We start from the raw sequence: 22,955 nt of genomic DNA on the forward strand, positions 1-22,955 counted from the left end.
CTTATCCTTTACTTCCTACTTGTACAGAGTCTGAACATTATCTGAAGGTGAGACCTTAGGATGTTTTCAGGTCTTTTCTGAGCATGTATCTAGCCCAGGGCATGTCTGTGGTCCTCTAGATTATCAGAAATATGTGGGAGTTTGTTACTCAAAGCATCTCATTCCCTGGCCTTTTCTCCCAAACTTTTAAGTTAGTCTATTATTTGCCCCAACCATTATTCCTTGCCTCGGAGATCAATGACTATTATGTTTTTTCCTTTACATGTTTTTGACAAATGCCACTGCTTACCTGAGCTCTGGGATAGTTCTGTTTTAGGCGAGGTAAAGGCAGGTTCTCTGAGCAGTTTCTCTATGGAACCACCAGGCAGATCTAACAAGCAGCTGCAATTCTTTGAGGATAAGATTTGCTTTGCTCTCTCTGTTACTGGGTACCTATACAGAGAATGAAGGCTGTTTTATTCAAGGGCACTGACGAGCTGGGGAGTGGGAAATGAGACTAGGATAAATTAAAATGTCACAAAAATCTGTTTCCAACATTTACTTGTGTTTTCTTGATCAAGCATTCCTTGGTTGCTGCAAGTTTTGGTTAGTTTTCAGAGTTGTGAGAATGTTGCTTCTGAAAGTTTTTTCCGGTTTGTTAATTGCTTGGTGTTCCCCATTGTGCCATTTTCACTAATATCACCTCTAACCATGTTGTTTTAGATTGCTTTCACTGACATAAGTCTTATATCTTAGGAATGAGTCTGTTGGGTTCCCACATGCTCACTCCATTGGACCTCTTCTCTAACCTTCTCCATGAGCTTTCCATATTCTGCACTTGGCTTTTGTCCCATTCCTAATTTAAACTTCTATTTCTCAGTGGAATTTAAATGGTGCCTAGAAATCCAATTGAAGTATCGTTAATATATATATCGTTAATATATATATATCGTTAATATAACTGAAGTATCTTGAATACCTCACTGTTCCCTTCCAACTTCCTCCCCTTTAGTCTTCCCCCAAAGCCAGTCCAACCCAGCTGAACCAAATCAACCAACCCATTAAAACATGGAAAACTCCAAATCCAAATCTATTACTATATTGAAGGGCGGGTGTAGAGATAGAAACGGTAGACAAAGATCACTGGCTGAGTTTGCAAGGAGCTCATTTTTTGCTTGGACTATTATGAAGACTTCTTACTCGGTCATCTGTCCTCTAATATTCATTATTCGTTTCATTGCTCCTTCAGCCTATTCCCCACATCTCAGCCACAGCAATTCTTCATATATCATCATATCATTTAAGAGGCTCCCTACTGACTTTAGAATAGTCTGCAAACATACAAGAGCCTTTCACGATGTGCCCTCTAGCTTCTTTTCCAGGCTAATTTATCAAACCACACTCCAGCCATTTCTGATCAGTTTCAGTTCCACCAATAAGTCATATTTTTTGTATGTTTCGTCATATTCATCTCTGTAACTGTAGATTCTAAGCACTATGCATGGTACTTTTTTTTTTTTGGAGCTCAGTGACTGTCAAATAAATGTATAAGTACAACGAAGTTTCTATGTGTTCCTGCAGTTTGCAAACAACTAAACTGGCTGGATTTCATTTCATGCTATTTGAGGTCTTAGTATATGAGCTCATGGCATTCATAAAATTAGTATTAATAGATAATTTTAAAAAGTGTCTAGTACATAACATTGTGCAATAAATGTAGCCATGATTGTAGTTTTATTATTACTGTCCTAAAGAGCAAGCTGAAACTCCAAATTTGAATGGTAAGTCTGGAATGGAACGACTTAAAATCTAGGCTATGTGAATACACAAAATTCACTTTAGGGACCCTGCTGAACGTCTCAAGGTGATAAACAGAGATCTTTTAAAATAACTGACAGTCTCAAGAGGATATCTTATGGCCACCTCAGCCATTAGGAAGAGAAGGGAAAACCAACAGTGGTTTCAAACAAGAGCTCAAATTGGGCAGATGCTGAGAACTGCAGGCCTTGGTTTTTCATGGCAACTCACAAGGCCAAATCCCCCCGCTGGGGTTTACTTAAATGGATGGAAGATTCTTTCAGGCAATGCCAGGTAAGCCTCCTAGACGCCTGTATCGTGCAGAAATGCGTAGGACAAGAGTGGATCGTCTCAACTATACGATGGTTGCTAGTAAAACATTCCTGGCGATGGGAGAACCCAGGACTAGGGAGTCGCGAATGGTAGCCAGGTCAGGGCTTCGGGCACTCGCGTCACGCTCTTAGCACAGGGACAGTGGGGCGTGGTTCTGCAGGCCGTGCCCTCAGCTGGGGGGCCTGGCAACCCCGGGAGCCCGGTGAGTGCTTCCTCGGTGGCGCCCTTCATCCACCCTCACGGGGTTCTAACGCCCAAAAGCGCGGCTGTGCTAGAGACCCGCGCGGACACATGAGGCGCGGTGGGGCTCCCGTGGCTCCGCGGAGCCTGCAGGCTCCCAAGACGAGGGTGGGGTAGGGGCTGACAACGATGCCGCCCTTTCCTGGCTGTGTGGGCTTTATCCTCTGTCCTTGGGCCGCGCACGCCCAGGGGGAAGAGGCTGTGCTTGACGTGTCAGCAGGCTGATCACGTGGCGGCCCCACTACTAACCCCAGAGATACCCCCGCTTAGAAGCAGCAACATTGTCAGAAGCTCCTTGCCGCTAAGAATCCTCTGCAAGATGTGGTGGATACAGCACTGCACTTAACTCCTTCGGTCCTCAGTTTATTCTGTAGAGTGGAGATGATACCTGCTTAGGTACTGGGCAAGCTCGAACTCATGCTATAGAATTTTGAAGACCAAAGCTGCTATACAAATATAGTCTATTGCTATAATTAGGTAATTTTGTTTCACTTTATTTTATTCTAAGTAAAAAAAAAAAAAAAAATGGGCCAACTATTTAGAATCGTCCCATAGGTGGGTTTCATGAGGGCAGATACCCTGTCTGACTTCCTTCCCCCCGTGCTTAGCTTATTCATCCCTCTCTCCCCTCTAATGCTGGCAATCAACTCTCAGCAGTGTATAGCACTGTGTCTGGCACACAGTGAGAACGAGTGAATGAATGGATGAAGTGTAGAGCCAAAGGCTCCTTTGCTTATCAAACACTCTGATTCCCATATTAGAATGTGATCCATTCCGTGCTGCAGGGCATGCTATGTGACTAATCTAAGATGGGCACATCCAAAAATCCTTCTTTGGAATCTAATAGTCTAATGGGGGTACAGCTTTAGACCCTGCAAGTTCTTAGATAACCTAGGGTTGATGCAGAGGAGAGCGAATTGACTACATACAGATTCTTTTGGGGTGGGATAGTATCCCTAATTCATAATGTTCCAAAAAAAGAAAGTAAAGGACAAAAAGAATGCATGTAGGTAAAGCACTTACCTCACACCCAACAAATGCCCAACAAATGGTGCATAAATGTATATTTTTATTATGATACTGAAGAATCGTATGTGTAAAACTTGCAAGTCCAGATTCTGAGAAAATCACAGCAGCATGGAATCCTAGTATAATAAAAGCAGCACAGTATCCTAATATGAAACATAAGACAACCTCCTACTTACTGTTCTCATCTCTGTGCTATTAGTCTGTTTGCAAAAGAGTTATAGGATTGTACCAATCTGTATTGGCAGAAGTCTGGGGATCATGTTTTGGAGGGGATTCTAATTTCATTCCCAATGTCACTGATAGTTAAATGCCATCACTAGCCATCTGCCACTTTGGAATCCCATAATTCCCCATTATGAGGATACTTGATTCCATTGCTGTACCACCCACTGTCATCTCTGGCTTACAAAATAGAGCCACCACAAAGTTCTTCAGTATGCCACTAAACTGTCACCAGTATATGTCTTAATGCTCTGTGAAGACAGTGCCCTCTGGAACTTCTTAGAGAATATCACTGGGGTATGTTGCATATAAAAGATTCATTCTAAGATCCCAATTTCTTGGAATCTTTAAGCTCCTTCTAAAATATGCAAGGGAAGTTCGAATGTCATGTTAGATGACATTAACTGCAAGCCTGGCTCCAGTTAGTAACCAACAAGCTATTAAGTTGTTTCCAGGTACTTGAGCTAACATGTTAAATTTTAAACACTGGATAACTACACCTTTGACAACGAGTTTTGATCTAATATTTCTAGAAAGTTTCCCAGACTCTTGCCAAAACAGATTTATGCAGTCTAAAGAAGACTTTTTAACTCGGTGAAAATGATAAATGAAACCTACACTAAATCTTATGCAATATAGGTGTGTTAGTCAGTTTGGGTTGGTACAACAAAGTACCATGAATTGGATGGCTTATAAACAACAGAAACTTATTTCTCACGGTTCTGGATGGTGTCAGCATGGATGAATTCTGGTGAGGGCCCTCTTCCAGGTTGCTGACTGCCAACTCCTTGTTGTATTCTCACACAGTGAAGTGAGAGCCAGTGAACTTTTTGGCCTTTTCTTATGAGGCCACTAATCCTATCCCATGAGCATAGGATCCTATCCATGAGGGCTTCATCCTCATGGCCTAATCACTTCCCAGAGGCCTCACGTTCAAATACGATCACTTTAGGGGTTAGATTTCAACATATGAATTTTGGGTAGACACATTGGGTCCATAACATGAGATTCATTCTCTTTAAGACAGGAAGAAACCTGAGATGCCTTCTATTACTGTTACTATTTATCATTAAACTGGCCAATGCTGAAAGAAAATAGTAATAAATAGTGAAAATAGTAATAAATAAATTTGGAAAGTAGGTAGTAAAGTGATATGAACAATATGATCACTTATTTTGAAAGTTCAGTAGTGTCTGCCAAAAAACTACTAAAACTAAGAAGATAGTCTATCTAGGTTTTCAAATTCAAAATCAACCCACAAAAGCCATTATCAGTTTTTCGACACCAGTGGTAACCAACTACAAAATGTAATGAGTAAGAAAACATCCATAATAGCAAAAACTATAAATTATCCAGGGATTAATTTAACCAAGTATATATAAAACCTTTGTGAAGGAAACTTTAAAAGTCTAATAGTGGAAGATGATCTGAATGAATGGAGAGACAGTCCATGCTCTTGGATGGACATCAGTATTATAATGATGTCAATTCTCCCCAAATTAATGTATTAATTCTGTGAAAAATTTAAGTTGAATTTTTTGAGAAACTTGATAAACTCTAAAATTTTAAGGAATAAATGTTTGTGAATACTAAGTTAACCTTAAAAAAGAAGGACATAGAAGGGTCAGATTGTTCTATACATTATTAAGATATATATGTGGGAAAGATAACAAAACTTCATGGCAAGAGATGAATTGTTTAGCAGATATTATTGAGAAAACCATTTTGCTAACTAGAGATAAATAAATGTAGATTACTACCTATCATCACATATAAACTGGATTGTAGATGGATGGGGGCTCTAAATATAGAAGGTAAAACTGAAGTTAATAGGAAGAAATGTAGCAGAATACCATGTGTAATAGGCATATGCAAGGATTCTGAAAAACTTTAAAATTAGTAACCATGTGGCAAATAATTTGTTAATTTGATTTCATTAACAAGAACTAACATTTTAACAATCACATAAATATATGATCATAATTATCGATAATCACAGAGATTCAGATTGAAAAGTAATGAGATATAAAAGTATAATACTTTATACTCATTAGCCTGTCAAAAGCTGGATAGGTCTGTTAAAAGATGTGGGTTTTGGGATTGCTTATGCTTTGCTTGGTAGGAATACATACTGTAGCAGCCGTTCTGGAATATCTATTTATTTAGTATTTAAGTAAACTAAATAGATGTAAACTATTTAATCCATAATTGTACTCAGAGATAATTTTCTATATGAGATGCATGCATTCATTGCAGGTTTGTTCAAGGGATCAGGGAATTGGAGGCTATCTAGGTGTTCATCATTTAGAAGGCAGATAGGTAAAGGTGTGTTTTATGAAGTATTATGCGACATTTAACGTTAACAGGTTTGATATACTATTGGCAGCCTGGATGAATTATAAAAGTGTGGTGGTAACTAAGAGAAGGACATGTGTTTATGCACTGACACACATATGCACAGACACTATACCATCCACATGATTTAAATATATGTACACAAAAGAACATTATCTATTAAAAAATAGAAAAAAACCCATACATTAGATGAAAATGTTAGAAAGATGGCAGAAGAGGACACTTCGGGAATTATCCCCTCATAGAGACACAGATTTTGGCTAAACACTCATGATTGAGAATATATTGTGGGACCCCCAGAGCCTAGCTGAGATTTCAGCACCTCAGTGGGGCAAACAATCTGAGAATAGGTACATTGAAGAGGGTAAGAAAAGTTTTACTTTACCTGCATCACCCCTTCCCCAGGGCAGCATAGCTCCTTGCCAAGAAAGGCCTCTTAGGCCAGTCTCCATGGGGGAAAGTGAGAGTGGAGCGAGTGTCGGCTTCCCCAGCATTGTGAGATAGATGCTGTCTAGGACTCCACTTCCATGTTACTCTACCTGAACCCTGAGGGGACTGGCAGTGTGAATCATCTGGAGATAGGTAGGAGCAGAGAAAAGGGGAAGGAGTACACAGAATTGGTGGTGTGGTTCTCAAGAGGTAGTGGCAGATCCTGCTAACCAGCTCTTGAACTCCACCAAGAGACCTGACCATAAACCCTGCAGAATGACTTGTCAGAGGGCTTCCCAAATAGCCAACACATTCTCCTAGCATTCTCCTAGCACCCTGGGAACCCTACCTTGAATAGTACCACGCACATTCCCATGCACAGAGCAGAATGGACTCCCACAGACAGCACTTGGATCTCAACAGCAGCTGTGGATCTTAGAAACTGGCTTGACACTTTTATGTATTAATCATATAAAGTAGCTTAAAATTAGAAAGTGGTTTTAAAAAACCATTTATATTAAATACAAAGGAATGGTTCCTCATGAGGGGAGATATTTGAGAGTGTAGAGATAAAGGAAATAAAAATAGAGATTTAACAGATCTGATGAGATAATCTCAGTAAAATGTTTCATAAAATTCATATTGTGAAAAAAACTGTACAGTATCATTATTTGTAGCTAGGACATTAGGCATAAGGAATGCTATAATTCTTTGGAAACTGGACCTTCTGGAAAACTGAAGGCTGCACTGTTGTTAAAACATTTCATGTTAACCTAGTGGGCGTTAGTGTATGCAGTAACAACTTAATAAGAATATATATAATTGAAGTATGCCTTCTCTCTAATGGCAAGTTATGCAAATTTCAAGTGTTCATTGAGGAGAAATTACTCAGAAATAATGTATTTAGAGTACAGTATGTTTAGAACTATTATTGGTCTAGAGAAGATTATCTAGGCTATGGGGTGCTTATACTTCATGCTAATTTTACTCTTAATAATGACATAATGATTTCCTTGAGCCAGCATTTAAAATATTACCCTATCAACCTATGCTTCCTCCTTGCGTCCATCTTGCTTATTATGCTTACTTTGGAGAATCTGTCAGCACTCCTGCAAGTTTTCTTGGGTGAAATAATTCCCTAACTCAAGACAACACGATCCAACTGAGAATGCTCAGTATCTCCATACAGAAAATATAACCAGAGTTATGTATTCTAATTTTTTTTTTTTTTTTTTTTTTTTTTGAGACGGAGTCTCGCTCAGTCGCCCAGGCTGGAGTGCAGTGGCGCGATCTCGGCTCACTGCAAGCTCCGCCTCCCGGGTTCACGCCATTCTCCTGCCTCAGCCTCCCCTGCAGGCGCCCGCCACCACGCCTGGCTAATTGTTTGTATTTTTAGTACAAACGGGGTTTCACCGTGTTAGCCAGGATGGTCTCGATCTCCTGACCTCGTGATCCACCTGCCTCGGCCTCCCAAAGTGCTGGGATTACAAGCGCGAGCCACCGCACCCGGCCATGTGTTCTAATTTTTAATTATAGAATGGGGGAAAGAAACTTTGAGACAAACTTCACTGTATGTTTTCTAGAAAGTCACTTGAACAAAATGACCATTTATTCACCATTAAACCTTTTCATCCCAGCCTGAGGTCATGACCGAAATGATGATTCATTCACCATGAAACTTTTTCATCCTGCACTGAGGTTATGATGATTTTGTTCTTTAATAAGTAAGAAAGAGTCCCCTTGTGCCAATGAACCTGAGATAAGTTAAGTATTAGAAGCTGATCATTAATATATCCTGAGTGGTCTTATTCTAAATCATTGAAGTATCCTAATAAATGACTCTCCAAATTCTTCCCAATTAAATTCCTTTTCTGAATTAGACCTGATAGGTGATTCAAAGACACAACTTGCAAGTATTCAGAGGAAGGATGCAATCATATGAAAATAAACACTCCTGGCCGGGCGCGGTGGCTCACACCTGCAATCCCAGCGCTTTGGGAGGCCGAGGCAGGCGGATCACGAGGTCAGGAGATTGAGACCATTCTGGCTAACACGGTGAAACCCCATCTCTACTAAAAATACAAAAAATTAGCCGGGCGTGGTGTCGGGTGCCTGTAGTCCCAGCTACTCGGGAGGCTGAGGCAGGAGAATGGCGTGAACCCGGGAGGCGGAGCCTGCAGTGAGCCAAGATCGCGCCACTGCACTCCAGCCTGGGCGACAGAGCGAGACTCCATCTCAAAAATATATAAATAAATATATAATAAATAGACACTCCTTTTCTCCATATATTCTCTTCTCTACTTTTTCAGCTTATTCTTTAATAAGAATATTAATTCCTACTTGGACTCTGAGAGACCCTAAGCCTTTTCTTGAGTCATCTATTTCATGTTTCTCTGGGCACATGAATCAAATCTGAAAAACTGATGAGTGAGGACTGTCTGTGTCAGACTACAAAATTTTGGGTGGTCATTTTGGAAGGGATGTTAACGGGATTATTCTCACCATTCAGGTTTTTTTTTTTTTTTTTTTTTTTTTTTTTTTTTTTTTTTACCCCTAGGAAAGGGCACATATGCTTTTGATGTTTTCATTTTAGATTAGAAATGAACGGCCATGCATTATAAACACTAAAAATCTAAAGAGAACATACATGAGTATTTAGTTTCAAGTTAAATTAATAAAATTAAACCGTTAAGAGTGTAGTGCTATGCTTGATATTTACTATGTGATGAAAGAATTTAGAATAAATGGAAGGTGATTTATTAATGTCATTATAGTTAACATGAGGTTGTATTTTATCCAGTGTTATTTGTATGGTATAACTGTAAACAATATACAAAACATAATTTAACATTAACAAATTTCTTGATAACTCTCTTCTCTGGTTTCCCAACTTTCCATTTTCTGTTGGTTTTCCCTTTCCAGGAGGCCAACTCTCTTCAGGTCCTGCAGAAGAGGGTCAAGACTTAGGAACCCAGAGACTGGAATTTGCTTGCAGACATCCATAGTTTTTTGTTTTGTAGAGGTTTGTTTTGCTTTTAGCTACAACCATGATTTCAGTTTTTAATTGTTTGTGTGCCTTTTCTTATGACTTGGGCTACTTTACCACTTGGCTACTACTTCCTATAATTTCACAAACCTGACCTTTTACCCAAGTCTTGATCTGATATTCTTATAACATTTAGGTCATTGTACCATTATGTCCCTTGAGTTTTTCAGCTGAGATTCTTTAGTCACTCACCTCCTCCAATGCTGTGTTTCAGGCTTGTCAAACTCCTCCCTCTTACACTTTCCTCTCATTATGAGGATTTCTAAATTAATTATTTCCACGTTCTTGGGCTAGAACTCAGCTATTTCCCCCCTTTTCCTTGGTGTTGTGAGGCTTCATCATTATTTACATAGCCAGAATATTTTCTTTTCTTAAAACACATGGATTGCATTTTATTCCAGAGAATATGGAGCTTTGAGAACCAGATCTCTTGGTCACTGGTGGCTTTTAAATTAAGTTACCTAAATCTTTCTCTTCGAAACTGACAGTTTTTCCAATCATATGGCAAATGTCCATTTGAGAAGTGTTCCTTTATTTCAGGTTACTTTAATACATAACCCATCATGTACATGTTGAAGGTCCAGGGTAGGGTTTGGAAAATGCAGAGTAACTGGGGGTTTACTCCTTCAATTCCAGCCTGATCCACAGCTATGACCCGATGTTCTTTTGTATTTCTCTCACTTCCTCATACTATTTGGATTCTTCATTTTCATTCCTTCTCTCCTATCAGATTTAAGGTTAATTCACTTTCAGGCAGTTGTGGATGAGTTTGAATGTCAAGGCTGCTGTTTGCCTATTTCGAGGAGATGCTTGGAGAAGAGAAATACATTATTTCTGTATCGCTGGTGTCATCTAAGACCAGCCGTGTCTGACAGTAGGACGTGTTCTCTTCTCCCAACATGTTTTATCTTCCTTCTGCTCCAAGGATCCCAGATGCCAAGGACCTAAACTTTATTTGTTAATTATAAGTCACAGACCTAGTGGACTGATCTCCATGCAATTATCCTTCAAATGAAATAGACCTGAGCCAGAAAATGATACATCTCCTACTATATTTTCTCATGGGGATGTGGACACACACCCCTTTGATGCTAAAAGTGTGTCTAGGAGAATTGTTTATCTTCATTTGTACACAGATAAATTTAGTCCAGTCAGCTTCAGCTCATATTCAGTGTTTAGTGGAAGCACTAAGTAGAAAAAGCTTCTACAGAAATCTTAATCCCTTAGCATGGGTTCATAACAGACTACTACTTCCTAATTAGTCAGAGAAATGAAATACTCACATTACATGGTATTGTTGCCATGATTATTTGCTTTTTTTATCCATCCGGTCACTGTATTTGCAAAGACCAACTCCAAGGTGGAGAATATCCACAAATACATTGAAAGCATGATTCCACTTTTCTAAATAAAAAAGAAGAAAATCTATATTCCTCAGAGATCTTCACATTTCTAAAATTTCTAGCAACATATAGATAACATAAAATTGTAATAAATGTAGAAAACAGAAAACTCATCTGTAATACTAGTACCACAACCTTAATACAATGTGATGATTTTGTCTGTATATAAGATAATACTGTAGTAACAAACACTTGTTGAGCACTTATTAGATGGTTAGGAATTTGTGTGAAATGCTTCATATGCATTATTTCATTGGGTTCACTCAATCCTTTGTGGTAGGTAGCATTATTATTCTCACCTTAGAGTAGAAGAAAATGAGACTTGGGGAAGTTAAAACAGCAAAATTAGTACTACTGGATGTTGGAGTTGTTTAGAACTTGGTTCTAGCCCCCTTTTCTTCGCTTACTCTACTCTCTCTCGGGTGACTTCCATCCTAGTTCTGGCAGACTTATAAGATTGTAATTTCTGTTTTCTCATTTATGTATTTCTATAACATTGTTATAGTTGAAAATAGAACACTTTTGCACTGTTGGTGGGACTGTAAACTAGTTCAACCATTGTGGGAGACAGTGTGGCGATTCCTCAAGGATCTAGAACTAGAAATATCATTTGACCCAGCCATCCCATTACTGGGTATATACCCAAAGGATTATAAATCATGCTGCTGTAAAGACACATGGACACGTATGTTTATTGTGGCACTATTCACAATAGCAAAGACTTGGAACCAACCCAAATGTCCATCCACGACAGACTGGATTAAGAAAATGTGGCACATATACACCATGGAATACTATGCAGCCATGAAAAATGATGAGTTCATGTCCTTTGCAGGGACATGGATTCAGCTGGAAACCATCATTCTCGCAAACTATTGCAAGAACAGAAAACCAAATACCGCATGTTCTCACTCATAGGTGGGAATTGAACAATGAGAACACTTGGACACAGGAAGGGGAACATTACACACCAGGGCCTGTTATGGGATGGGGGGAGGGATAGCATTAGAAGATATACCTAATGTAAATGGCGAGTTAATGGGTGCAGCACACCAACATGGCACACGTATACATATGTAACAAACCTGCACGTTGTGCACATGTACCCTAGAACATAAAGTATAATAATAAAGAAAATAGCGTTTCTCATTTTTTCATTAAAATTATGCCATAAGAAGTTTATATGTATGTAGAATCTTAATACTTAATATTTATAGAATATTTAAGTGGAAATACAATATTTAAGTTTAATATTTAAGTATAATATTTAAGTTTGTTACATATTTTGGTTCATCCAAGGTTTTCTATCTTTTGATTAAAATGGATTTCAAAAAAGCTGTTTTATGGTAAATACTGCCAAAATGCTTTCCACATGCATTTCTCTAGCTTACTCTGTTAGTATCAACATTTGAGAAGACTATTTACGGCTTTCTTTTCATTTTCTTCCATTTCAAATTGGAACAAATGATATGAATTTATTGTACTATGAATATGTTGATATTGTTTGGCTGTGCCCGGACTCAAACTGCTACTTGAATTTTATCTCCCAGAATTCCCACATGTTGTGGGAGGGACCCAGTGGAAGGTAATTGAATCATGGGGGCCAGCCTTTCCAGTGCTATTATTGTGATAGTGATTAAGTCTCACGAGATCTAATGGGCTTATCGGGGGTTTCCGCTTTTGCTTTTTCCTCATTCTTTCTTGCCACTGCCATGTAAGAAGTGCTTTTTGCCCTCTGCCATGATTGTGAGAACTTCCCCAGTCACGTGGAACTGTAAGTCCAATTAAACCTATTTTTCTTCCTAGTTTTGGGTATGTCTTTATCAGCAGTGTGAAAATGGACTAATACATATGTTATAGTCATAGCATATGTATATTATATTCATAGCATAGAATATACTATATGTATAAAATTCTAATAATTTCTAATAAAACTCCTTTCTAATAAACTCCTTCAAGGAGTTTATTTTCACGAGTCTATCTAATGATGCAATGTCTACTATACTGAACTCTACATGAGCAAATGGTTTTAGAGTAAAGTACTATTACAGGAATCTTTTTATCCATGATGGACTGAAAGATTTCTGCCTAATAGGTAATTTAATCACATTATATGTTATATTCTATACTATGAATATAGTATTACATATTATAGTATTATATATTATATTAACTATAACAGTATATATTATACTATAATATATTAACTATAACAGTATATATTATACTATATATATATATTATATTAACTATAATAGTATTATATATTATACTATTATATATTATACTAACTATAATAGTATTATATATTATACTATAATATATATTATATTAACTATAATAGTATAATATATATAATGTAATCTATTCATATTGTATCTAGTTATATTGTATAATCACTAATAATACATCCATTTAGTATAATCACATTAATAGATTATACTAAATGGATGTATTATAATCTATTAATATTAATTATAATATGGTCATATGAATACATTATATTAAATGACCGTATAATTAATGATTATACATTATGACTAGATTGAATAGGAATAGATTATACTAAATGAATTTATTATAATGAGTGGTTCTTATGAGACTCTTTCATGTGAACATGACTGAGGAATAGGGTGAGCAGAAATTGCTCTTCTGACTATTGGTAATAAAGATCTGACAGACAGTGAGATAAAAATGATCGTATTTGGTCTCTCTTGAATCTTAAATGATATTCTAGTAATTGGAATGCCTTTCAAAAGAGCTTCAGGCATACTTTACTTAGAGGAGAGGACAGACGTCTTCCTAAATGCTAATGACATTATTTAATTGTCACAAAGTAGGAGTGGCCACCAGAGACAATTGATCATGTTAAATAATAATTTCCACTAAAAATATTTGATACCAATTATTTTAAAGCAAGAAAATTAATTTGGATAAATATTTCTTAATTTCATTGTTTTTATCTAATAATGTCATATATTTTCTAAGTTTCAATTTCTTTGGTTATTTTTATTAATCTTATAAATAATTTTTCTAATGAGATAACTATGAAGTTATAATCCTTGAATCCAGGTTTTTTTCCAAGAGTGTTATTAAGTCATTCTTTAAGGTTGGTTTGGGTGACATACTTTTCACCAAAATATTCCAGTCAATACATTTAAAAACATGATTTGTGGCATAAAATATGGGAAACCTGATTTATGTGCTAGAATGGATTAAGAAAAGTCCCAGTTGTAATAATAACTATGTCAGAATGAATGAGAGCTCATCTACTGAAAACCTTACTTTTCAAATTCTATTAAAGAACATAAATCTGCTTATTTACTACCTGCTTGCTTAATTTTTACAAGTCTAATGTGATTACAAATATCTTCAGGTTCTAATCATTCCAGAATAATATACACCTGAAAACGGTCTGATACTCAATTCTTATCATGGATCCATGATTTATTTATGAAATAGTTTGAAGTATGTAATCTCATGAACTCACCACCTCTTGAGCTTTTATCTCTTGATCAAAGCAGGTCATTAGGAAGCAACCATTGTTAGTTCACAATTTCTTGACTCTAAAGTTTCCCCAGAATTTCCTTAGAAAGTTTTTTTTTTTTTTTTTTTTTTTTTTTTTTTTAAATAAGAAATAGCTTTTTGGAAGCTACTCTAGCCTTTTCTGTAGGAATGTTCACATATAAATTAGTGCCTCTTTTGTGCCAAGTCCTGTTCTAAGATGCTGGGGATGTAGCAGTATCTGAAGCAGACAAGATCATAGCCTTCAAGGAGTTTATTTTTGCTGATCTACCTCATGACACAATGTCCATTATACTGAACTATACATGAATAAATGGTTGTAAAGTACTATTACAGGAATCATTTTATCCATAATGAACTGAAACCTTTCTGCCTAATAGATAATTTATTCACATGATGATTGAATTTCATTTTCACTTTGCCTATCAGGAAACTTAGTGCAAAAACTGTGAGTCAATATTGGTAATTCATAGTATTCTAAAACCTATATATCTACATTATTATTTTCCTCTTGATTTCACAAGGAGCATATTCCAAATTACAAATATTGGAATAGTCTAATACATTGGATTGGATCATACAATACTGACAATTTGTAGATTAAAAATGGTCTGATATCAGCAATTTCAAATGGTTCCACCTAATACAAGGGGTCTTCAAAAAGTTTATGGGAAATGCATACTATGGAAAAACTATGCACGGATTTCAAAAACTTTTTGCACCAAAATAAACTCACACTAAGTTGTCATAACATGTCTTAACAGGATTTACTTTGAGGCACTTAGAAGGATAAGAAGTCAGTTTGAAAAGAGCCCCTACCAGAGAAACATGAATTCTGCTAAAATTGAAGAAAGAACAAACATGAAATTGATGTCAAAGCCTGGGCGGAAGTCTAATGAATTCATGAATTATTGATACTTTACAAAAAGTTTTTGAGGGGCCACTATATGACCTCTATAATAGCTTTAGGTATGGAAAGCCATCATACTTCAACATCCTTGTCATTAAATTTGCTTGAGAGGATTCTGCCCATGATGTGTGACAAAATAAACTTCCAAGGAGTGGGGCAGGCTGACCTTTGAATGTACTGTGATGTCTTAGGCCTTTGTTCTATATCTTTTGTGTTTGTGCATGTGAGTGATATCCTCTAAGACCTACCAGCTAGTTACTCAATCAAGTATTTAAAGTGTTCTTATTTACTCCTATAGCCTATACAAACAAAACTTCCAGATATGTACTGAGCTGTCACATCAATAAAGCACAAGCAGGATTTGAAAAATAGATATGAACACTTGATAGGCCTCAGAATTCTTAGGACTTTCCTTCTGCATAAGGCATGCAGTACACATGGTGTCATAAAATATTAAGTGTAGTCCTAAAATGATCAAAATGCCAGTAATGCTTGTGAGTGTAAAAATTCTGAACTGCAGATATCTGTCCTAACTATCCTGTCGTTTTTCTAAATTTGAAAGAAAAAGGGACTTCCTTTCTTTGTCCTAATTCCATCAGGTCTTTGACATCTGAAGTGTTAATGTATCACCTCCCCCGTCCCGATATATGTAGGTTTCTAACTTTAAGCAACTAGGAATCCCATGCACATTTAGCCAATGACCGTATGTTCATCTTTTTTTTTTTTTTTTTTGCATTTCAATTTTCATATCCATAATATTTACCTTAAAATCAAATGGTTAGTGCCATGTGGAAAAAAAAGGTGAATTTACAGCATATTCAGGGGACTTGCGACTTAGCTGCCTATTGCGTACAGATAATTTCTGATTACTGATGCTCAGGAGTATTTTGCTGGGAATACTTTCAGAAAGGATAGTAAAATAAAAAGTATTTACATTCACTCAATAAACTCTTATTAGACATCTATTAAGTTCTGGGCACTGCAAATACGGATTGAGGAGACAGATAACTGGAATGTATCTAGTACATTGTGTCAGTGAGCCTGCCAACTTCCAATATCTCTTTATTTTGAAGAGATATCTATATTTATTTAAGGTTTTTGTATCTTCGCCATCATCCTTCATCTGAATCTCAATAATCTACATTTCAGTTATTTTATTTTATGTAACACTGTTTGATTTCTTGAGGTTTGTTTTGGCCACAGTTTTAAAGGTCTATTCAGTGGTTTGGATCCTGACTTGTGGTCATGCCAAGTATGAATTGATAATTTAGATCACCTCTGCATTTGTCCAACACCAAAGTAGGTCTGCTCATTTACAAACAAATTTAAAATGTAAGTTTCTGTGAAAAATATATTGTAAAACCTTGTACTTACGTGTGGCCACTGAATAATTTCATCTTGCAGTAAAAAGAGTGTAATTTCACATGCAGTTAGAAGTAAACCAATTGCTGAAAGACCCAAACTGCTAAAATTCATCCATAGGGCATACATCAACTGGAATAGATATAAAATGTCAACTGGTTATACGTGGAACAAACAAGCTGACATGAAGTTATCAGTTTGCATTTCTGATAAACACATTAAAGCTGAGGATTTGTTATAACTTCTGATTTTTTTCTGAATCAAAGTTCACTCTAAGGGTTCCCAACCTCCAAATGTGTCAGGATTCCAATAATACAGATGGTTTTCTGATACTGCATGCAGATATTTCATTTCCTCGTTAAATATAAAATTCTTATGGGCACTGTGTTGAGGCAAACAAGAAAGTGCTATGTTCTAATGGGAGAGAAAAACTAGCAACAGTAAATGTGAAGACAGTGCAATAAATACTGACATCATGAATAAACCCAGTGTTCTCTGCAGGGGCGGATTACCATGAAGCTAAAAGCACTTGTCTCTGAGCTTCTCAAATGCACAGGTCTTTTTTCAAGGCCCTGGGAGAAGCCATGCCTACCATCTTAAAATAGTGAGTTTCTGTAATCCCAGCACTTTGGGAGGTCGAGGCGGGTGGATCACGAGGTCAAGAGATCGAGACCATCCTGGCTAACATGGTGAAACCCCGTCTCTACTAAAAATACAGAAAATTGCTGGGCGTGGTGGCGGGCATCTGTAGTCCCAGCTACTCGGGAGGCTGAGGCAGGAGAATGGCGTGAACCCAGAAGGTGGAGCTTGCAGTGAGCTGAGATCGTGCCACTGCACTCCAGCCTGGACGACAGAGCAAGACTCCATCTCAAAAAAAAAAAAAAAAAAAAAGTGAATTTTGGCTCTTCCTTTCCAATATTTATATTTCTGACTCTTTTTGGGTCTTTTTTCATTAACTAGGATGTCAAATTTCTATATTGAGTAGTAACAATGAAAGTGTTTATTCTTGTCTTGTGCCTCGTTTTAATAGGAATGCTTCTAAAGTTGCATTATCAAGTATGATATTTGCTGTAAATTTTTAATAAATATTTTTGTCATCAAAAGGACATTCCTAGATATTCCTAATAGCTTTTTACCATGAATGATTACAGATTTTGTTGAATTATTTTTTGATATCTTTTAAGATGATCAAATATTTTCTTATCCTTTAATGCAGTAAATTACATTGAAATCGTTTTAAAAATAAACATTGATGCCATAACAGGCATTCTAAAGTATGCAGCTTAGAGAATTATTACAAAGTGTAAGCATTCATGTAGCCACCACCCATATCAAGACACCAAACCTATTCAGCAACCCAGAAATCAATCACTTATATCTCTTTTCACTCCCTATTCCCACCGTCCTCCATAAGAGAAACCACTAGCTGACTTCCAATACCATTGATTCGTTTTGTCTATTTTTGAACTTTATATAAATGTAATCATGCAGTATGTACTGTTTTGTACCTTGTTGCTTTCACTCAAAATTATGTTTGTATGAAATTCATCAGTCTTGTTACGTTTAGTAGTAGTTTTGTTCATTTTCATTGCTATGTTATTTTCCATTCTGTCAGTGTGCTATGATTTGTCTATCCATATTTTTACCAATGCACATTTGGGTTATTTCCGGTTTTGGCCACTGTGAAAAAGGAGGCTATAAACTTTTATTTCCTTTCATAAAACATATGTAAGCATTTCTGATAGAAGTAGAATTAGTCATAGGGCAAACATATGTTCAACTCTGGAAGATACGGTCAAATTTCCAGTGGTTGTAGAAATTTAAACTTCCACTAGTAGTTGTTTTACATTCTTGCCAGTAAGTTAACCATTCTGGCAATTTTGCTGTAGTATTTCATTGTGGTTTTAATTTTTATTTTCCTAATTTTTAATGAGCTTAAGCACATTGCTTTTATTTTTTTTCTATTTTTATTGTTTCTGCCATACTGTCATACAAAATAGCTGTATCATTTTGCAACGTATTTGAGTTGTACAGTATGATGTTTTGATACACATATACATAGTATAATGATTACTACTGTCACGCAAAAGATCATGTCCATCACATCACATAATTACTTTTTTTGTGGTAAGACCACTTAAAATCTACTCACTGAGCACATTTTAAATATATATTATCACCTATTGTCCTCATGCTGTACGTTAGATCTCTAGGCTTATTCATCCTACATCACTGCAAGTTTGCACCTTTTGATCTACTTCTCCTCATTTCCTCCCCTCCCTGTCTCTGATTACAACTGTCCTGCTCTCTGTTTCAATGCATTTGGTGTTTATTAGATTCCACATATAAGTGAGATCATACATTCTTTTTGTTTTTGTGTATAGCTTATTTCACTTAACACAATGTACCTCAGGTTCATCCATGTTGTTGCAAATGGCAATATTTCCTTTTTAAAAAAGGCTTAACAATATTCCCTTGTTTGTGTGTATGTGTGTGTGTGTGTGTGTGTGTACCAGTTTATCCATTTATCATTGATGGACACAGGTTGTTTCCAAATATAAGCTATAGTGAATAATGCTGCAATGAACATGAGAATACAGATATGTCTATGAGTTACTGATTTCATTTCCTTTGGTAAAAGAGGGATTGATGGGTTATATGGTAGTTTTATTTGTAATTTCTTGAGGAATCCCCATACTGTTTTCCATAATGACTGTACCAATTTACATTCCCAAGAACAGTGTATAAGGGTTCCCTTTTCAGTTTGATTATATTTTAATTAATTTATTGGCCATTTGAATATCATTTTGTATAAGGTGACTGCTCAAGGATTTTGTCTATTTTTATTGGGTTATCTGTACTTTTTATTGATTTTTAGAAGTTCTCGATATATTGTAGATACAAGTCTTTTGTTGGTGACAATTGTAAAATTAACTTTCCCTGTGTGGCTTACCTAGTTTTTGTGAATAGTGCCAATTGATGAATCAAAGTTTCTAATTTTAACGTATTTTCCTGTTTATATCTGGTTTAGGAAATTTTTACCTACCACAAAATCATGCAGATATACACTTATCATCTAGAAGCATTTAATTTTACTTTTTACATTTATATCTGAAGTCTTCTTGAAACTGATTTTTTTGGGTGTGTATGGTATATGGTAGGACTAAAGTTTCGTTCTTTTCACATGAGTCATGTTCAGATAGCTGTAATTACTGAAAAGGCTGCTTGGTTCCCATTGCTCTGCAGTGCCATCTTAGTCAGAAATCAAATGTCTATGTAGGCATGTGTCTGTTTCTGGAAACTCTATTCTGTTCTATTTTATTGGTCTATTTGAGTGATAATATCATACTGTCTTTTTAAAGTTTTAATAAGTCTTAAAATTTGAGAGAGTACGTCCACATTGTTTTTCTTGAAGATTATCGCAGCCTTTTTATTTACACATATATTTTGGGATCAACCTGACTTTCTAAAAATAGCTTTTTTTTTTTTTTTTTTTTTTTTTTTAAAGATGGAGTCTCACTCTGTTGCCAGGGTAGAGGGTAGAGTGCAGCACTGCGATCCCGGCTTACTACAACCTCTGCCTGTCCCGGTTCAAGCAATTCTCCTGTCTCAGCCTCCCAAGTAGCTGGGACTACAGGCACTTGCCACCATACCCAGCTAATTTTTGTATTTTTAGTAGAGATGGGGTTTCACCATGTTGAGCAGGATGGTCTCGATCTCTTGACCTCTTGATCTTCCCTCCTCGGTCTCCCAAAGTGCTGGGATTACAGGCGTGAGCTACCACGCCTGGCCAAAATAGATAATTTTTTAAAGAGCAGTTTTAGGTTAATGGAAAAGTTGAGCAGAAATTTTCCATATGCCTCCTGACCTCCCCTTTATCATTATGTAATGCCCTACTTTGTCTATTTTGATCTTTGTTGGTTTAAAGTCTGTTTTGCCAGACACTAGGATTGCAGCCTCTGCTTTTTTCTGTTTACCATTTGTTTGGTAGATTTTTCTCCATCTGTTTATTTTGAGCCTATGTATGTCATTGTATGTAAGATGGATCTCTTGAAGACCACATACTGGTGGGTCTTGGTTCCTTATCCAGCTTGTCACTTTTACATTTAAGATTAATATTGATATGTATGGATTTGATCCTGTCATCATGATGTTAGCTGTTTATTTTGCAGACTTGTTTATGTAGTTGCTTTATAGCGTCAGTGGTCTGTGTACTTCAGTGTGTTTTTGTAGTGGCTGCTAATGGTCTTTCTTGTCCATATTTAGTGACTTCCTCAGGAGCTGTTGTTAGGCAGGTCTGGTGGTAACAAATTCCCTCAGCATCTGCTTGTCTAAAAGGAATCGTATTTCTCCTTCACTTATGAAGCTTACTTTGGCTGGATATAAAATTCTGGTTTGGAATTTATTTTCTTTATGAATATTGAATATTGTCCTCCAGTCTCTTCTGGCTTGCTGGATTTCATCTGAAAGGTCTGTTGTTAGTCTGATGGGGTTCCCTTTGTACATGACTTGGCCTTTCTCTCTCACTGCCTTTAATATTTTTTTTTCTCCTCATTTTGGCATTGGAAGAATCTGACGATTGTGTGTCTTGTGGATGATCTTCTTGTAGAGTATTTTACTGGAGTTCTCTGCATTTCCTGAATTCGAATGTTGGCCTCTCTCACTATATTGAGGAAATTCTCATGGATGATATCATGATATATGTTTTCCAGATTGGTTCTGTTCTCCACATAGAACCAACCATATCTTTCAGGTACATCAATCAGTCATAGATTCAGTCTCTACATAATCCCTTATTTCTCAGAGGTTTTGTTCATTCCTTTTCATTCTTTTCTCTCTACTCTTGTCTGCCTGTCTTTTTTTGGAAAGCCAGTCTTCAATCTCTAAGATTCTTTCCTCTGCTTGGTTTATTCTGTTATTAATACTTATGATTGCATTGTGAAATTCTTGTAGCATCTATTTTGTCTGTCAGCTCCTGCAATGTTTTATTATGATTTTTAGCTTCCTTGCATTGAGTTATAACATACTCTTGTAGCTTAATGAACTTTGTTTCTATCCATATTCTGAATTACATTTCTGTCATTTCACCCTCAGTCCAGTTCTGAACCGTTGCTGGAGAGGTAATGTGATCCTTTGGAGGAAAGAAGGCACACTGGCTTTTTGAGTTTTCAGCATTCTTGCACTGGTTCTGTTTCATCTTTAGGGGATTATCTACCTTCAGTCTTAGAGGTTGCTGACCTTTGTATCTTTTTCTTTTTAAGTTTTATCCTATTTGATGACCTTGAGGGTTTGATTGTGGTATCAGGTGGATTCAGCTAACTGTCTTCATTTCTGGGAGATTTTAGGGGGCCAGTGCTCAGCTCCCAACTCACGAACTGCCTGCTGTAACTCTGGAGGACTTGTGTTGGGCCCCAACTTTGTTCTCTGGCTCCTTGAGGTTTGGATTCCACTGTACTGGGGGGACTGAGGTGCGGCATCTGTAGCAGAGTGTTAGTAGATGCAGGGTGTCTGCCTCCCTGTGGGCATTCACAACAGTGGCAGAGGCAGGGCAACAAGACTGTGTGCCCTGTTGCAATGGAGGTGGTGTTGGCTTGGGACAGGGTGCTGGCCAGTGCAGGTCTGAGTACCTTCTCTGTGCTCTGCAAGCAGGAGTGATCACTTAGGGTGTGGGAGGATCCCCTGCTCTCTGTGCAGTGTTAGTGCAAGGGTTGGGTGTTTCTTGGGGTGGGGTTTACTGACCCTTTACCTTCAAGGCTTTATCTGCAATGATGATCAGCAAGGGTGGGAAAGCATACTGCACTCCTGCATGCTGGTGGGGCAAGTAAAGCAAAACCTGCCTTTGCAGACACGTGCCATCAAAGTGATGTGGGGAGTTGCCATGGGGATGGGGGAAGCTGTAGTATGAGGAGGGAATGTGCGGGCTGGTGCACGGCTATAGGGGCCACCTCGCTGGAGCTCTCCACCAGGCAGGCACTGTCCACTGGTGCAGAAGTTACCGTGTGGGTCCCCCAGGGCATCCAAGACTGCTCTGTAAGCAGGCATGGCCAGACTGGGGCCCTGGGAGAGGCCATCAAACCAAGGAGGGCCCAGGTCAGACCAGCTCTGTCTGATGTGGAAGACCACAGGGTCTGACAGTTCCCTTAGGACTAAAGTCTCTTATGGGAGCAAATTGAGCCTAGAGGGTTGGGTGTCTTTGACTTTTAACAGTTTGACTCTAATGTTCCTTAGAGCGTCTGGACATTTCTGGATTGAGTCTATTGGAGACACTCAAGCTTCCTGGACTCTGGATGTTCACATTTCTCCCAAGACTTGGAAAGTGTTAAGC

At 37.3% G+C, this 22,955-nt stretch overlaps 1 long non-coding RNA gene across 3 annotated transcripts in view; it reads right to left on the minus strand.

Annotated features, from left to right (window-relative positions):
- Positions 1-22,955, minus strand: part of LOC126935543 (uncharacterized) — a 62,378-nt gene that overhangs the window by 14,818 nt on the left and 24,605 nt on the right. For all 3 annotated transcript variants that reach the window (XR_007719255.1, XR_007719253.1, XR_007719254.1), the window contains exons 5-7: positions 16,643-16,762; positions 10,714-10,834; positions 290-432 (exon numbers count right to left, since the gene is read on the minus strand). This is a non-coding gene — a long non-coding RNA (uncharacterized LOC126935543). The remainder of the gene's footprint in view (positions 1-289; positions 433-10,713; positions 10,835-16,642; positions 16,763-22,955) is intronic.

The sequence above is a fragment of the Macaca thibetana genome, chromosome 14 (genome assembly GCF_024542745.1).
Source record: "Macaca thibetana thibetana isolate TM-01 chromosome 14, ASM2454274v1, whole genome shotgun sequence".
NCBI lineage: Eukaryota > Metazoa > Chordata > Mammalia > Primates > Cercopithecidae > Macaca > Macaca thibetana.